General features: G+C 40.8%; 2 pseudogenes; both read right to left on the bottom strand.

Annotated features, from left to right (window-relative positions):
* Nucleotides 1-1702: 1702 nt before the first annotated feature.
* Nucleotides 1703-2592, bottom strand: LOC140713940 (eukaryotic translation initiation factor 4E transporter pseudogene; annotated as a pseudogene).
* Nucleotides 2521-4752, bottom strand: LOC140713984 (eukaryotic translation initiation factor 4E transporter-like; annotated as a pseudogene).
* Nucleotides 4753-16299: the final 11547 nt, after the last annotated feature.

The raw sequence follows: 16299 nt of genomic DNA, 5'->3' as shown, positions 1-16299 counted from the left end.
TAGATTCTTATCAATCCCCAACTTACCTCCACCCTAGGTGTAATTTTCAGTGCACAATTAACATACCAGTCCACATGCTTGGTATGTGGTTGGAAACTAGATCACTTGAAGGAAACCCATACAGTCACAGAGAGCACAGGTAAGCTCCAGACAAGCAAGGCCTAGGTCAGAGTAGAACCCAGGTCACTGGTTCTATTAGACAAGGGCTCTATTAGCTGGATATTGTGCTGATCCAAGCTCTCAGAAACAATGTTCTAATGTTCTCCTCATCAAATTTTTTGACAACCCAATGATCCTTAAGTTGTTAGATGGCTTCCCCAGCATCCAGAACCAAATAATCAGAAAATTTCCTCTACTAATCTCTGAGAAGATCAAACTCAGTGCCTTTAGATACTACAACAAACTCCATTCCCTTGTCATGACATTCTCCCTCTCCTGGCTGCAGACTGAACAAAAACTAGACTGTTGACAACTCAGTGTCATACTTGTGCATAAGTTATAATTGTTGTAACACTCATTTAGACCTCTGCTACCTCTTGATTTGTCCAGCCAGCATCTTTCATGATAAATCCTCTAAAGTTGTGGTCAGATGAGGCTGTATGACAATGCCCTGTTCATCCATTACCATTGTGTTTGCTGACCTCTGTTCACTCTATTTTAGTAAAGCCTCAAATATACCATTCTCAATAACTTTTTCCAAATCTTTTTCTGTATTGTACTCCATCCCTGCAGCTTCCTCCATTTCCTGTTCTATCTACAAGTGACTCACATACCGGAACACCCAGGTCCCTCTGAATATCAATCCCTTTCAATCTTTCACCATCTTGCACATAGTCTGCTTTTCTATGTTTTCTATTCATGTAAATTGTTATGTTTGTGATACTGGGAAGCCAGGTGGCCATGAATAACGCACATGAGAGATGGAGCGGTGAGGAACCTGCATGCAGCTGCTCATTTTACTTGTAAGTCATCTACCCAGAATGCCCTCTCGGTCAGTACGTAACACACACGGAAGCTCAGCAGCAACCTGTAAGGGCCAAAATATACATGAATACATCACATACCCCCCTTTATTTTAAAGGTTCCCCCCCTTCCCAAATACAGAGCAGCTATTGAACTATTAACATTCAATGGTTAAAGTTAAAGTCTGCCCCGAGCCTTATAGGCTCATCAGGCCAGAGCTTATGTCTGTTTCCGTGGCCTGAAGCGACTGAGAGTACGAGACTCCCCCTCGGATAGGATGCCAGTCTATCGCAAGGTTAACTCCCAGCATTTTGCTGGTACCCATTTTCAGCTGGGTGGACTGGGAGCAATGTGTGGTTAAGAGCCTCGCTCAAGGATACAACACATTGCCTCGGCTGTGACTCGATCTCACGACCTTCAGATTGCTAGTCCCATGCCTGAACCACTTGGCCATACGCCACACAATATTCAATGGTGTACTCATCAAATTCAAACAACAATAATTTTTATTTTTCTAAACTAGGGAAAGAGGGAAAGACTGCCCCTATTTCCAGACATAACCCTGGGTCTCATTCTGCCCTATGTGCTGAAAGTTAGTTACTAGAGATTCAAAATGTCTAGAGGCTGCCTGTTTCTGTGGGGGTCCCGATGACTTGGGGATGACATCAAAGTCGTTTTATCTCTTGGTGGTCTATGTATAGATCTTGGCTGTGTTCCTGCATTGTCAGTACGGGGAACCTCAGAAATGGGGGGACAATTGGCCTTGTTGAATAAGGGTTGGCATGTGATGATTCTGTCTGCCAAGCAAGTCACCTAAATTATCTGGGGATGGAGGCCATATTTCAGGGGGTTTTGATTGCAAAGGCAAGGTTCCAGTTGCCTTCATGCGATTAACTAGCTCATTGACAGAAGTCATATCTGTGTCTTTTTTTTTGTATTTGTTTAGGACCAGATGATGCAGTTAGAGTCTGCTCCCGATGTTCCACCATGAATGGGGCGGCAAGCTCCCTCTCACATTCCATCTCGAGACCTTTCAGTTCCACCTCTTCCACAATCAAAACCACTCCAGTCTCTGAACTCTCCTTTAGGTCATCCGCGTTGGCGGTGAGACTGGACAGCAGTGGTTCCACATCCACATTTGCTTTTCGCAGTATTTCTAAAACATCAACATTTTTTTTTAATTAATCTCCTGTTACCTCCTCATGACAAAGTGGTTTCCAAGCTGTGAAACACAAGTTGGGATCCTCTGCTCCAGACCAACATGTCTCCCAAGCTCTTCACGTGGGGCAGACCACAGGCTACTGGAACAACCATCTAGTCTACTTAAGTTAATTGAAATTATTGACTGAACTGTCTGGATGCCACTGATCCTTCACCAAGCACCTCTTCAATCATTCATGCTAGTCCAGGTACACTTTTCTCCATGTCGAAGAACTCATTGAAGTCAACATATTGTAAGTTTGCATCCTTAAAAGAGCCGCAAAAAGTCTATATCCTCGGCTGATAATTGAGAGCTCTTTATTGCTTGATTTCATTACCTGGGTTATGTTATAAAACTGTCACATAAAGTACTGCAACTTTTTGCCAGTAGTAATGCAATCTCTTAAAGGAAACTTTCAAGGGCAGCATAGTCCGCTTTACTCAACTCAGCATGAGAATGGCCACACCATACTGACATTGCTTCAAAAAGGACTTGATAGTTATCTAGGAAGTAGGTGCTGAATTGGATGGAATGCGATGCTAATAGACACAGCCCAGCTGAGGGAACAGCATATCACTTCATGTCAATCTGCCGATTTATGGCTTTCATTGCACTTTATCATCAAAGCCTGTGAGCACTTTGTGACTAGTGGGGCCAGCAGAAAACCATTTTGGTTCCTCTTCAGTATAGCAATCAGATCCTCTCCCCTCACCAAAAACACGTTTGCCATCTCCGAACTCTCTCCTAAATAGCTTTCTGTTGTAGTATCATTCCTTCCTTCTCTAGCATCTCTGTCATGCAAGCCTTCGTCTCTGCCATCAGTGGGCGCATGATGCTATTATGTGCCCACTTCCAAATCTCTGCTGGCAACTGTTATGTTTCATAGCTCCAAAACGTAAAACTAATCAAACCAAAATCATGGAGCCGGGAATAACGTGTATGCTTCTAATTTTTTCTTTTAACAAGACCTGAACATAGCACAAGTGGCGTGAACAGCAAAGAATGCTTAATAAAACAATATATATTTACAATAATACTCAAATATTACTGACATGTTAAATACACAACAGCAACCCAACCCATGAATATTTTCATTGTCTTTATCTTCCAATGGTCTTCCAGATTGTTGCCTATTGGACATACTGGTCACATGACAGCCACTACTAAAGCTTCTTCCTTTATTCTTTCTCATAGATCTGCAATACTTCACTTGGGGCTGCTCTCTCCAAATCTGAAGCATAGTCTTTCTAAACTCCTGGCAGAACTGGGATACAGCGATGGACGCCACCTTTCAGGGTCCCAGATGCCTTCACTCTCATATCTTACCAAAACACATGCTGGCCTCTGCTTCGCATATGGGTACTTTTAGATTTCTAGCATCTTTTCCTTGGACTATCTATATGGTTTGTTCATGCCTTATCATTTAACTGATCTTTTCCTTCAATCAATTTTTTAACCATGTCACCACCAAGGCTCAGAAGCCACCTCTGCCACTCCACTAAGAACCTGGACTTAACAACCACCTCAGTAGAGATTCCATTCTCTGTTGAATACTTCTGCATGTTTCTCCGATCCCTCTTGAAGACCAGTGCTCCCATCCATCAAGCGCATTTTGTATCAGTTAAGTTTGAGCTGTTCCAACCACAAGCATCCCTGAAGTGCTGGAGAATTACCTTCAACAACATACAGTGGAAGTTTCTTTCTCAGTTCATTAATCTCCACTGTAACATGTATTACTCCCCTCACTGGAACAACCTCACCAGTGTAAGACTTCAAAGTCAACCTTGCCCCTCCTGGGGTGAGCTGCTGCAACTTTTCCTTGTCAACTTTCTCTGACACCAGCAATATTGCAGCACCCACGTCCACCTGTCTCCTCACTGTGGCCACATGCAACCGTGGGGATCACCCTATAGCCATCTTTGTGTACCGAAACAGATAAGACATACAAAGCTTCTTCGACCACAGAGTGGGAGTCGCTCAGTCTGTCCTCAGTATGCTCCATCTTGTTCACATGTTTCTTTTTAGTTTTCCAAAAGAGCTCTCTGTTTCTTTCTCAATAAAGCTCCATTCTATGAAAGTAGGAAGGTTCAATCCCTTCCCACTCACGTCACAATATTTCCATGCTCTCGATCTCCTCACTTGGTTTTACTTCCCTGGCCCTGACCACCTCATTTTCACCATGGATGTCCACTCCCTATCCACTTCTCTCCCTAATCAAGAAAACCTTAAAGTTCTCTGCTTCTTACTCAATAAAGGAAGCAACCGGTTTCCTTTCACCACCCTCCTCTGTCTGGCAGAACTGGTTCTCATCATCAACAATTTCTCCTTCAGTTTCTCCCACTTCCACCCTTTCCTTAAAATCACTTGGTCCAATTCTGACAACTTCCTTCACTTTCTCAAATTCTCTGTCTCCATCTCTGGAGACAAACTGTTCATTGACATCTTTTATGAACCTACCAATTCCCACGGCTATTTTGACTAAACCTCATCCCAATCTGTCTCCTGTAAAAGTACTATTTCCATTTTCTCAGTTCCTTTGTCCTTGTCGCATCTGTTCCCAGGATGAGGCTTTCACTCCCAGGACATCAGAGATGTCCACCTTCTTCAAAGAATAGGGTTTCCCTTCCTCCACAATTGATGAAGCCCTCACTCGCATCTCCTCCATTTCCTGGACATCTGTGCTTCTGTGCTCATCCCATTTTCCCACCGCCTAAAATGGGATAAAGCTCCGCTTGACCTTACCTATCACCCCATGAGCCTCCTCGTCTAAACACATCATTCTCCGTAACTTCCACATCTCCAAAGGGATCATACCACCAAACAAATCTTTAACTCCGGGATCAGGGATCAGTCCTTCCCTGAATCCATTGTCTGTACATCCCTCCCCACTGATCTCCCTCCCAGCACTTATCATTGCTGCACCTGTTCATTCACCTGCCTCCTTACCTCCATTCAGGGCTCCAAACAGTTCTTCCAGGTGAGGCAACGCTTCACCTGCGAATCTGCTGGGGTCGTCTGATGTATCCGGTGCTCCTGTTGCGGCCTCTATGCCGGTGAGACTCGTTGAAAATTAGGGGACCGCTTCGTCAAGGACCTCCGTTCTATCTGTAATAAGTGGAACTTCTTGGTGGCCAAACATTTTAATTCACTTAGGCCTCCCTCAGGGTGGAGATACAACACCTTATATCCATCTGGGTAGCCTCCAAACTGATGGCATGTATATTGATTTCTCCTTCAGATTAAAAAAAATCCTCTCCCTTTCCTCTTCTTTTATTTCCCACAACAGCCTCTTACCTCTTCTCACCTGCCTATCATCTCCCCTGGGCCCTCTCCTTCTTCCGTTTCTCCTGTCTCCTAGGGCCTACTCTTATGAGATTCCTTCCTCTTCCCCCCTCCCCACCCCCCCACCTTTTTATTCTGGCATCTCCCCCTTCGTTTTCAGTCCTGAAGAAGGGTCTCAGTCCAAAACATTGACCGTTTGTTCATTTCCTGGGATGCTGCCTCACCTGCTGAGTTCCTCCAGCATTCTATATATGTTGCTTTCGATTTCCGGTATCTGCAGAATTTCTTGTGTTTACGTGTTTATTTCTGTTTTACCAGAAGTATTTTTTCTTTATTACAGAGTTTTTGTTGCCAATATCTTTTTATTTTTACGGGAGCTTTGAATGTGTCCCTTTTTGCCACAGCTTCGGCAATTTAAATCCTTATTCAAACACTCTTTTGCTGAACGCCCAGTTTTGCCTCAACGTTACTGATTGCCAATAAGTGTCTTATTCTTAAAATCAGTGGAACTTAGGAAGATGCACTTAATAGCTGTGCTATTTTAGCAGCAATCTGCATGGATGTAGTAATTGCAATTCTCTTATGTAATGTTGGTCTGTTTTCTGTGACGTTCAATGTAAATATATTATCAATATACATATATGTCACCATATAGAACCCTGAGATTCACTGTCTTGAGGGTATACTCAATATCTCCATAGAATAATAACTAACAAAATCAATGAAAGACTGCACCAACTTGAGCATTCAAACAGTATGCAAAAGACAATGAACTGTGCAAATACAAAAAGCAAGAAATAATACTAATAAATAAATAAGCAATGAATATCAAGAACATAAGATGAAGTGTTCTTGAAAGTGAGTCCAAAGGTTGTAGGAACATTACAGTGATGGGGCAAGTGAAGTTGAGTGAAATTGTCCCCTTTGGTTCAAGAGCTTAAGCAAATTTTCTTAACTGCATCCCTATGCAGACCACGTACCGCATAACGTGTCATCCAGTGACTGCCCAAAATCACAATGTTCAGACAATTCCTTCAGCACTGCCACAAACTGTGAAATAAATTTAGAAATAGAAATAGACCGTTTCGCTGAACACCTACGCTCAGTCCGCCAGAGAAAGCAGGATCTCCCAGTGGCCACACATTTTAATTCCACGTCCCATTCCCATTCTGATATGTCTATCCATGGCCTCCTCTACTGTTAAAATGAATCCAAACTCAGGTTGGAGGAACAACACCTTATATACCGGCTGGGTAGTCTCCAACCTGATGGCATGAACATGGACTTCTCTAACTTCCGTTAATGCCCCTCCTCCCCTTCTTACCCCATCCCTGACATATTTAGTTGTTTGCCTGTTTTCCATCTCCCTCTGGTGCTTCCCACCCCCCCCCCTTCTTTCTCCCGAGGCCTCCCGTCCCATGATCCTTTCCCTTCTCCAGCTCGGTATCACTTTCACTAATCACCTTTCCAGCTCTTAGCTTCATCCCACCCCCTCCAGTCTTCTCCTATCATTTTGCATTTCCCCCTCCCCCCACTACTTTCAAATCTCTTACTATCTTTCGTTTCAGTTAGTCCTGACGAAGGGTCTCGGCCCGAAACGTTGACAGTGCTTCTCCTTATGGATGCTGCCTGGCCTGCTGCGTTCCACCAGCATTTTGTGTGTGTTGTTGCTTGAATAGATTTATCTTCCTCCTGATTCCTTTTATGAAATTCAAGCCTCCCAGCAATATTCAAAGGTTTTGGTGAATAGTGGTCCTTAAGACTTTAACTATGTCCTCATAAGGAAGGTTTATGGCTAGACTTAGCAGTCTGTCTAATAAATTAAGCTTTTCGGCACCCATCACAGTCAGAAAAGTTGGAACACAAATATCATCTGAAATGCTGTTTACCAGTGCAAAATATTCAAATCTTTAACTATACGAACTGAATTGTTGTGTCCTTTCATCATGCAGCCCTATACTTCCAAATATCATCGCCATTTTCAAACAGAATCACGTTCCAGAAAAACTAACAAGTCTTACCCTGCTTCTGCTCCTCTCTTATTTGTTTTATTTTACTGTCCCGTTCGCTCCCCTTGGATTCTTCACTCACCGCGCTTTCTGCAGCTGTTTTTTTTTGTGCGTGGCATCTTCTTTTCACTCAGCTACATTACATCATTGAATACAGACTATTCTTGCTGAAGGGAACTGAACAATAAATATTGCAAGAGGACTTGTCGCCTCGTCATCAGTTGTTATGTTTGTAGTACTGAGAAGCCGGGTGGCCGTGATTAACGCCCACGAGAGACGGAGATGTGAGAAACCAATATGCTGTTGTTTATTTTACTTGTTAGTCATCCATCCAGAATACCCTCTCACATTACGGTCAATACGTAACACGTAGGGAAGCTCGGCAGCAACCCGTAAGGGTCAAAATCTACATGATTACATAATATGAATGACCTAATCTCTTCATATATGAGCACGTGAGAAAGAAATGGTCAAATTATTTGTGAAAAAAGGTGTGCTGAATATGGATTGGAAAATCAATTCTGCAGATACGCCATGATAAAGACAACATTGAAAGGTCACGGTGAGGATGTGAGTAAGTGAAAGAGAGAGACAGCCAAAGAGGCCAAGTTCAGAATAGTTCAAAGTCAAAGTAAAAATATATCACCGTGTACAACCCTGAGATTAATTTTCTTGTGGGAATACTCAATAGATCTATAGAATAATAACCATAACAGAATCAATGAAAGGTTACCCACCTTTGGTATCCAACGCCAGAGTGCCGACAACGACAAACTGTGCAAACGCAAAAAGAAGAAATTATACTAATAAATAAATAAGCAATAAATATTGAGAACATGAGAAGAAAAGCCCTTGAAGGTGAGTCCATTGGCTGAGGGCATATTTCAATGATGGGGCAGGTGAAGTCGTCCCCTTTGGTCAGGAGCCTGTAACTGTTCCTCAGGTATGAGATTCGTGTACCTTCTTCCTGATAACAGCAGTGAGAAGAGAGCATGTCCTGGGCTGGTGGGGTTCTCTAACGATGGATGGCGCTTTTCTGAAAAAGTGTTTCATGCAGATGTGCTCAGTGATGGGGAGGGCTTTACCATGATTGGCAGGGCCATGTCCACTACTTTTTGTAGGAGTTTCTGTTTGAGGGCTTTGGTTTTTTCATAACAGGCTGTGACGCAGCAAGTCAATATACCCTCCACTGTACATCTATAGAATTTTGTCAAAGTTGTTGATCTTAACACACTTGGTAGCAAAGCAGTCTAATTATGAGAAAGGAGCTGTATTGAGATGTTGTTGCAAAGGCCAACAGCAACACTGTTACCTCACTCAAGGGCAACATATAATCACCTCTCAGAGCAAGCCATTAATCTTGAGGTGAAGCAGTTAAAACTATCATATGATTTGCAATGCAATCACAGTAAATATTTGGAGTTACTCTCTGAAGGTGGTGAACCCAAGGGCCAAAAGATTTATAACATGGATTTCAGTGTAGTAGACCAGAAATATATATCACACATATATATGTATAATCTTCTTATAAAATGCAAATATAAATATATAAATATATGTATATTTAAATACTTATGCTGATGAAGTTACTTCAAACTCAACGGCTGTGAAGGCGGATGAAGTCTGCAACAAATCCATCAGCTCCAATCGTCGTGGTTTCCATGCCATTGGAATCAGTTGGTTGATTTGTGAAGTATCGTGTGCTTCTTGGAGTGCAACATCAAGAAAGTTTTAAAAAAAACTTGAAGGTCAACTTGTTTTTTCACACAAAGGACAGCATTTTATGCAATGTACTGCCAGAGGAAATAGTTGAGGCAGGAACAATAAGAACTAAGACAAGCACATGGGTTGGAAAGGTTTGGAAAGTTATGGTCCAAATGCTGGCAAATGGTACTAGATTGGATAGGGATTCTTGGTTGGCAATGACCATTTGGGCTGAATGGCCTGTTTCCATGCTGTAGAACTCTATGACCAAATGTTTGTATGTTATTACTAATGTTTTAGTCCAAAAATGGTCAGAATCAATTTGCCTGTACATTTGGAAAAGTAGGCAGTAGAGAACTGAAGCTTAGATCACTAAAAGTTAATTTGTTCAAAGCTAAATTTAAACTTAACTCCGGTAATTTCTTGAATGAATGAATAAAAGGTAATGAGACATTTATATGTTAAAAGGATTTTGTAAAGGAGAGTAGATGGGCAAATAGATCAGCTGCAGCCACAAATCACATCATTTGTCTTCAGTTGCCCTAACACACCTATTTTGTGAATAAATATGAATGGGAAATATGGATCGTTATCTCAACAGCTGCAATCCAATTATGATTAGAACTGTGAATCTGAGAGTACTTTGAATCTTGAGCACCTTTTGGGAGTGATATTTTGCTGCATAAGATCGCAGATCATCCACAATTCTAATGTTAAGCATGCAATGTTATTGTCAGTTTTCCATGGTAGGGTATTTATACCCATGCCCTGACTACATGTATGTAATTTCAGGTGCACAAGTGCAAATTTGTACTTTGTCAAAGCAGCAGGCAGTGTAGCCTTCAGGTGTTATGACGAAAATGTCCAGTATCAAGCAGCTTTAACAATAACCAAGTGGGAGTGTGTGATAGGATCACCTTCTCACTGTTTCACCTGAATATAAACTTTAAACCTAAAATGGGGATAGCTCACAAATAATGGTGTCAATGGGTGGTATAGCAGCATAATGGTTAGCACTATAGCTTTTCAATGCCAGCATCACACTGATTGGGGTTCAATTCCTGCTGCTGTCTGTAAGAAATTTGTATGCTCTCAGTTGGATATTTATAACAATCCAGATCATAAAATAGACAGGAGTATTCTGACTGGTTGCATCTTTGACTGGCATGGAGCCTCCAAAGCACAGGATCACAAAAGGCTGCATACTCAGTCCGCTCCATCAAAGGCACAACACTCCCCACCAGCGAGGACATCTTTAAGAGGCAATGCCTCAAGAAGGCAGCATCCATCAGTAAAGACCCTCACTATCCGGAATTTGCTCTCTTCCCATTACTACCCTCTGAGAGAAGATACAGAGCAGCCCAAAACATACGCTTAACGTTTTAAGAACAACTTCTACTCCTACGGCATCAGATTTCTGAATATTCCATGAACACTACCTTAGTATTCGTCTCTACTACTATTTATTTATTACAGTAACTTATAGTAATTTTATCTCTTCTCAAAGCACTGCTGCCATGAAACAACAAATTTCATGACACTGATGAGTATTTCCAAACACTCCTGCTTTTATTTCAGATGCCATTTAAAAAAAAATATTTGCATGTTGTAGAGCAGCCTGTGGTTATTTTTAATTGCATAGCTCTATGTTACAGTACTAAAATCAGAAGTTTAACATGGGTGGTAAGTCGTTGCTGATTTTATTCCTTGAAGCTACTCTGTAAATATCAGTAACTATGCCTCCAAATTTAAAGCTCTGGATTTTATAGAGTGCCATTAAGAGTTTATAAAACGATATAAAATAAGTCTCATTATGTTGCATACAAATAAACTAACAGCAACTCTTTGTTCAATTTGCCATACAGTTTGAAAGATTCAATCTGATGTCACACAGCAAAGAAAAAATGCCTTGTGTGAAACTATATTACATTCATTTTCATACTGCAGTTTAATTGAGGTGCTATTTATTGATCAGCCATAATACATTCCATTGGTTCAAACAGCACAAAGTTCAACTGAAGTATTTAGAGGCTGAGAAAATTCTCTATCCCATTCCAAGAATTGTTTTGAGGTAAGTTTCAGATTAGTTTTATCGAAGATCAAAGATTAGCTTTATTTGTCACACATAGTACAATGAGATCCATCACTTGCATCAAATCAAACCAGCAAGGATCGTGCTGGGCAGCCCGCCAGTGTGTCCATGCTTCCAATGCCAACATAGCATGCCCACAGCTCACTAATTCTAACCGTATGTCTTTGGAATGTGGGAGGAAACTGGAGCACCTAGATCATTCAGTCAAGGGGAGAACATGCAAACTCTTTGCAGACAGCAGTGGGAATTGAATTCCTCTCTACTGCTCATGCCGCAGAGCTGGGCTAACCTCTATGCTACTGTGCCGCCCCCTTTTTCAGTAATTGACTTTATTCATAGCTCAACTGGCTGGTTATCTGTGTGCGAAGGAGGTGGAGAAAATACACCCAGATTCCCATACCCCACTCATCCAGTGATCAGCTACTGAACCAATGCAACCCTGGCCTGCCCTCTTCGTAATATTTTCAATAAACCTCTGTTTTCTTTGCCCTAACTCACAAGTATTTATTCACCCCTTATGCACATTACAGTCCTCATTATATTTAAATTGCCTCAAGGCAATGCCTGCCCCCAACTTTGCACTTTCTTTCAGCCGAAAATGCACTGATGTGTCTTCACTCCTTGCCAAGTATGATATAATAAAATAATGGTTGCATCATGCGTCATTTACCATCCTGCATATACCACCCTGCGAGTGGTGAATCTGTGGAATTCATCGCCACAGGCAGCTGTGGAGGCCAGGTCTTTATGTATATTTAATGCAGAGATTGATAGGTCCTTGATGGGTCAGGGCATGAGGGGATACAGGGAGAAGGCAGGAAATTGGGGCTGAGAGGAAAATTGGGTCAGCCATGATGAAATGGCGGAGCAAACTCGATGGGTCTGAGGGCCTAATTCTGCTCCTACATCTTATGGTTTCATGGTCTTATATACTTAACAAGTAGGTAAGAACCAACTTCAGCTATTTAGATAGATTAACAGACAGATAGTTCATAGATCCTAAAGAAAATTATAGTGTCACAGTAGCATTTACGAGGGCACAGATATACAAACATTAGAAGAGAAATAAGAAAAGAGTTATCATAAAATTTTTATGTACAAGATTCACAAGTCAAAAATTACTAGATTTCCAAGATTTCCAAGTTCACACTGATAGGTTGGCATTGCAAGAATTGTCGTAATATTATACAGTAATGGGTGCACATTCACACTGTCCAGATGAGAAGTAACGGTATAATTGCACAAGGTGTCTGCAACAGCAGCATGTGGTAATGAAAGCTTAAACAGTGCTCTGGTAAACAGAGGTTAATAACAATCTAACGGGGGGTGGTGGGTCATTACTTCCCCAGCTATGGGTTGACTCATTATAGAGCCTAATGGCCAAGGGTAAGAATGACCTCATATAGCACTCTTTGGAGCAGCTCAGTTGTCTTAGTCTATTGCTGAAAGTGCTCGTCTGTTCAGCCAAGGTGGCATGCAGAGGCAGAGAAACACTGTCCAGAATTGCCAGGATTTTCCAGAGGGTCCTTTGTTCTACCACAGCCTCCAGCGTGTCCACTTTGACTCCTACAGCAGAGCCAGCCTCTCTAATTATTTTATTGAGCCTGTTGGCATCACCCATGTTGATGCCTTTGCCCCAGCACACCACCATGTAGAAGATTGTACTAGTGACAACTCCAAGACTTAGGCAATATTTGTCTATCGCAAGGCTGTTGCTCTAGTGATAGGGATAATAACTTTTACCTGACAACATGCCACCTCAAATGGTTATATACGACAAACATAATAATAACAATTAAAAAATTATTCAGATATCAGAATTATCTGCTGTTTCTTATAACCTCCTCAGTTCCCATTCTCATCTGTCCCAAGCATTACACATCATAGATGCCAGATCTCTTTAATTGAGACCATTTCTCTTTACTTGTATATCTAAAGTTCAAAGTCGATTTATTTTCAAAGTACATATACTGTATATATGTCACCATATACTAACTTGAGATTTATTTTCTTGTGTGCGTTTACAGGAAAGTAAAGCAATACAATTGAATTTATGTACAAAAGAGGACAAATCATGCAAAAAAGAAGTACATAAATAATACTGGGAACATGTTGTGAAGTCCTTGAAAGTGAGTCCATAGGGAGTCAGTTCAGTTTTGAGGTATCTGAGTGAAGTTATTCACACTCCCACATAAATTCTTCTTAGGTTTTCAGCCGGGTCCAGATGTCAATTTTAACCAATGTTTCGATGACAAACTCTGCCACCTTCATCAGGGATGATGCCTAGGCATGTCTAGTCTGGTGGTATTTATACTCACGGGACCAGATATGCCCCTAGACATCTTCTCCGACGAAGATGGTGGAAATTGTCATCAAAACGTCAGTTAAAACTGACATCTGGACCCAGCTGGAAACCAGAGAAAAATTTATGCCTCATATATTCCAGGAAAACACCAAGTCCTTTTTTATCCACACTTGTTCAGGAGACTGGCAGCTGTAGGGATATAACTATTCCTGAACCTAGTTGTGTGGGAGCTATGGATCCCATCATGTTCTGATTTTTGGTCCATTCATCCAGTAAGTTGCTAAGACCTGTGGAATATCATCTGCTGATGTTAAACCTAACCACTGCTGAAACCTGCAAACAAGCCAGTGTCATCTCAGAAATCAAAATAAAGAAATCTATAAATGTTGGTAAAATGTGATAAACTCAGAAAGCTGAGGTTAGAAGGATCAGTGGAAAGATAAACAGAGTTTTCAGTTCAGATCAAAATCTCTTTGTTAGAACTGAAATGGGATAAAAATTAAAAAAAAGGACTAAATGTAGATTAGTGTAGGAATAGTGTCAAACAGGTGATAAGTGTGGACTCTGTAGGTCGAAGAGCTGTTTATATGCTATATCTCTGCAGGGACATAAGAGGCTACAGAAGGTTGTAGACTCAGCCAGCTCCATCAAGGGCACAATACTCCCCACCATCAGGGATGTCTTTAAGAGGCAATGCCACAAGAATTCGGCATATATTACTAAAGACTCTCACTATCCAGGACATGCCCTCTCCTCATTAACACCATCAGGCAGGAGGTACAGGAACCTGAACTGACACAATGAATGATTCAGAAGTAGCTTCTTGCCCCGCCACCACCAGATTGCTGAACAGTTCATGAACCCATGAACACTACCTCATTATTCCTCTTTTTTTTTGTATTTATCATCTATCTATTTATAGTAACTGTATGACTTCACACTATTGTGCCGCCAAAAGACAATATATTTCATGTCACCTAAGACAGTGACAACAAATCTGATTCTGACTGATTCAGACTCTAGGACTCCAGTACAGATATTAAATATTTTCTTTGCTAATAATGTCCAAAATGTATAATGAATAAAAACACAGCACATACAAAATGGTGGAGGAACTCAGCATTTTTTGTGTTTCTTAAGATTTCTAACATAAGGCAGGCTCTCTTGTAAAAATAAGCATCAAGCTGCCTTGTGAAGTTAATGCAGTGTACACTTTGCCATCTTACTTTTTAAGTGTACTTCAAGAAAAAAGTTACTAATTGTATAGAAGGCATTAATTTTACCTACTCCTTTTAAGAAGTTGCAAGCTAGGAACAGGAACAGCAGAAACACATCTGTATCCCTGGAAAAACGAAACAAATTACCGGTACAGAATTATTCTTAACAATAAGGAACTCTGGTTTATCACTTGACCTGGTTTGAAATCGCATTCAAATGCAGAGGCAAAAATTTATTTACTGTAATGGCTTTACGGATTTCAAGGAAAAATACCATTTCATGCTGGCATGTTTTCAGTGGACAAAATATTTCTAAATTCAGCATTTAAGTGGGTACAGGATAACTGTTTTGGGAGATGGACAGATGTAATACAGATGCTGACTGGTCAGTCATTGATTAACTGACAATGACTGGTCAGTCTTTGGTTGTTTGTAAGTCTTTGTCTGCTTATGTATAGTTTTTATTTCCAAATATTCTATTTTATTTTTTCCTGTAAATTGAATCTCAGTGTAGTATGTGATAACATATATGTTCTTTGGTAACACATTTACTTTGAATTTTGAACTTTGATAAGCATGTATCTTTAATACTGGCAGTATTTTTTAGACATGGTAGATGAAGCATTCCTTCACGTAGAGTTGCTGTATATAAAAGCAGGAGTACTTCATCCTGGGAGGAAGTTCATTTCCTCTGCCTTTTGATGAACACAACAACAAAAAAAGAAGCTGGGGGCTTAAGTATTCATAAAATTCCAGGAGCAGATAGAATAAATCCCAAGTACTTCAAGGAATGAAAGGAGAAAGAAGAACACCAAGGCAAAAATCAATTTCTTTGTATCTCAGCAAGTGCAAATGAGGCACTAGAAGCCTTGAAAACTAGTAAGTGATATTCCAAGACCTGAGAATGAACTAAACACTAAGCACTTGTCAGGCTGACATCTGTGGTGCAAAAATGCTATAATCTGTTTTAGAAGATGAAGTTCTAGTTCCTTTTGCACAAGTAAGTGCAAGGTATTCTTGGTTAACGAAAAATAGATTGCTACTGATCAATGAAAATTTTAAGATGGAATGAATTTAGTTCCATGTAAATGTAACCAGTCAGTCTGACATTGGCCAATTTAATGGAACTGCTTCTAAGGAAGTTTAAAAATCGTTATTTAGAAAGGCATAGATTTTTTTAAGACAGCCAGTATGGTTTGTTAAGGAAGGGTTGTGTCTGGCAAACTAGAAGGTAGGTAGGAAGATTGATGAGAGTCCTACATTTGATATGCTCTACATGGATTTAAACAAGACTTTGACAAAGTCCAAATTATTCAAATAAGAAAAGTTCATAGGATTTATAGCAAAGTGGCATGTTAGATGCAAAATTGACTCATTGGGAGAAAGCAAAGAGCAATGGTCAACAGGAGTTTTGGTGACTGCAAAGTTGCTTATGATGAGGAGTGACAAAAGGCATGCTGAGAACCGAATCGGGCATCTCCAAAAAATCAGGTGCCAGCCTGGTGGATGCTGCAACATAGCACTAT

This window comes from Hemitrygon akajei, chromosome 20 (assembly GCF_048418815.1).
Source record: "Hemitrygon akajei chromosome 20, sHemAka1.3, whole genome shotgun sequence".
NCBI lineage: Eukaryota > Metazoa > Chordata > Chondrichthyes > Myliobatiformes > Dasyatidae > Hemitrygon > Hemitrygon akajei.
Note: the sequence above shows the minus strand (reverse complement) of the source record. Positions and strands in the feature narration are given on the sequence as shown.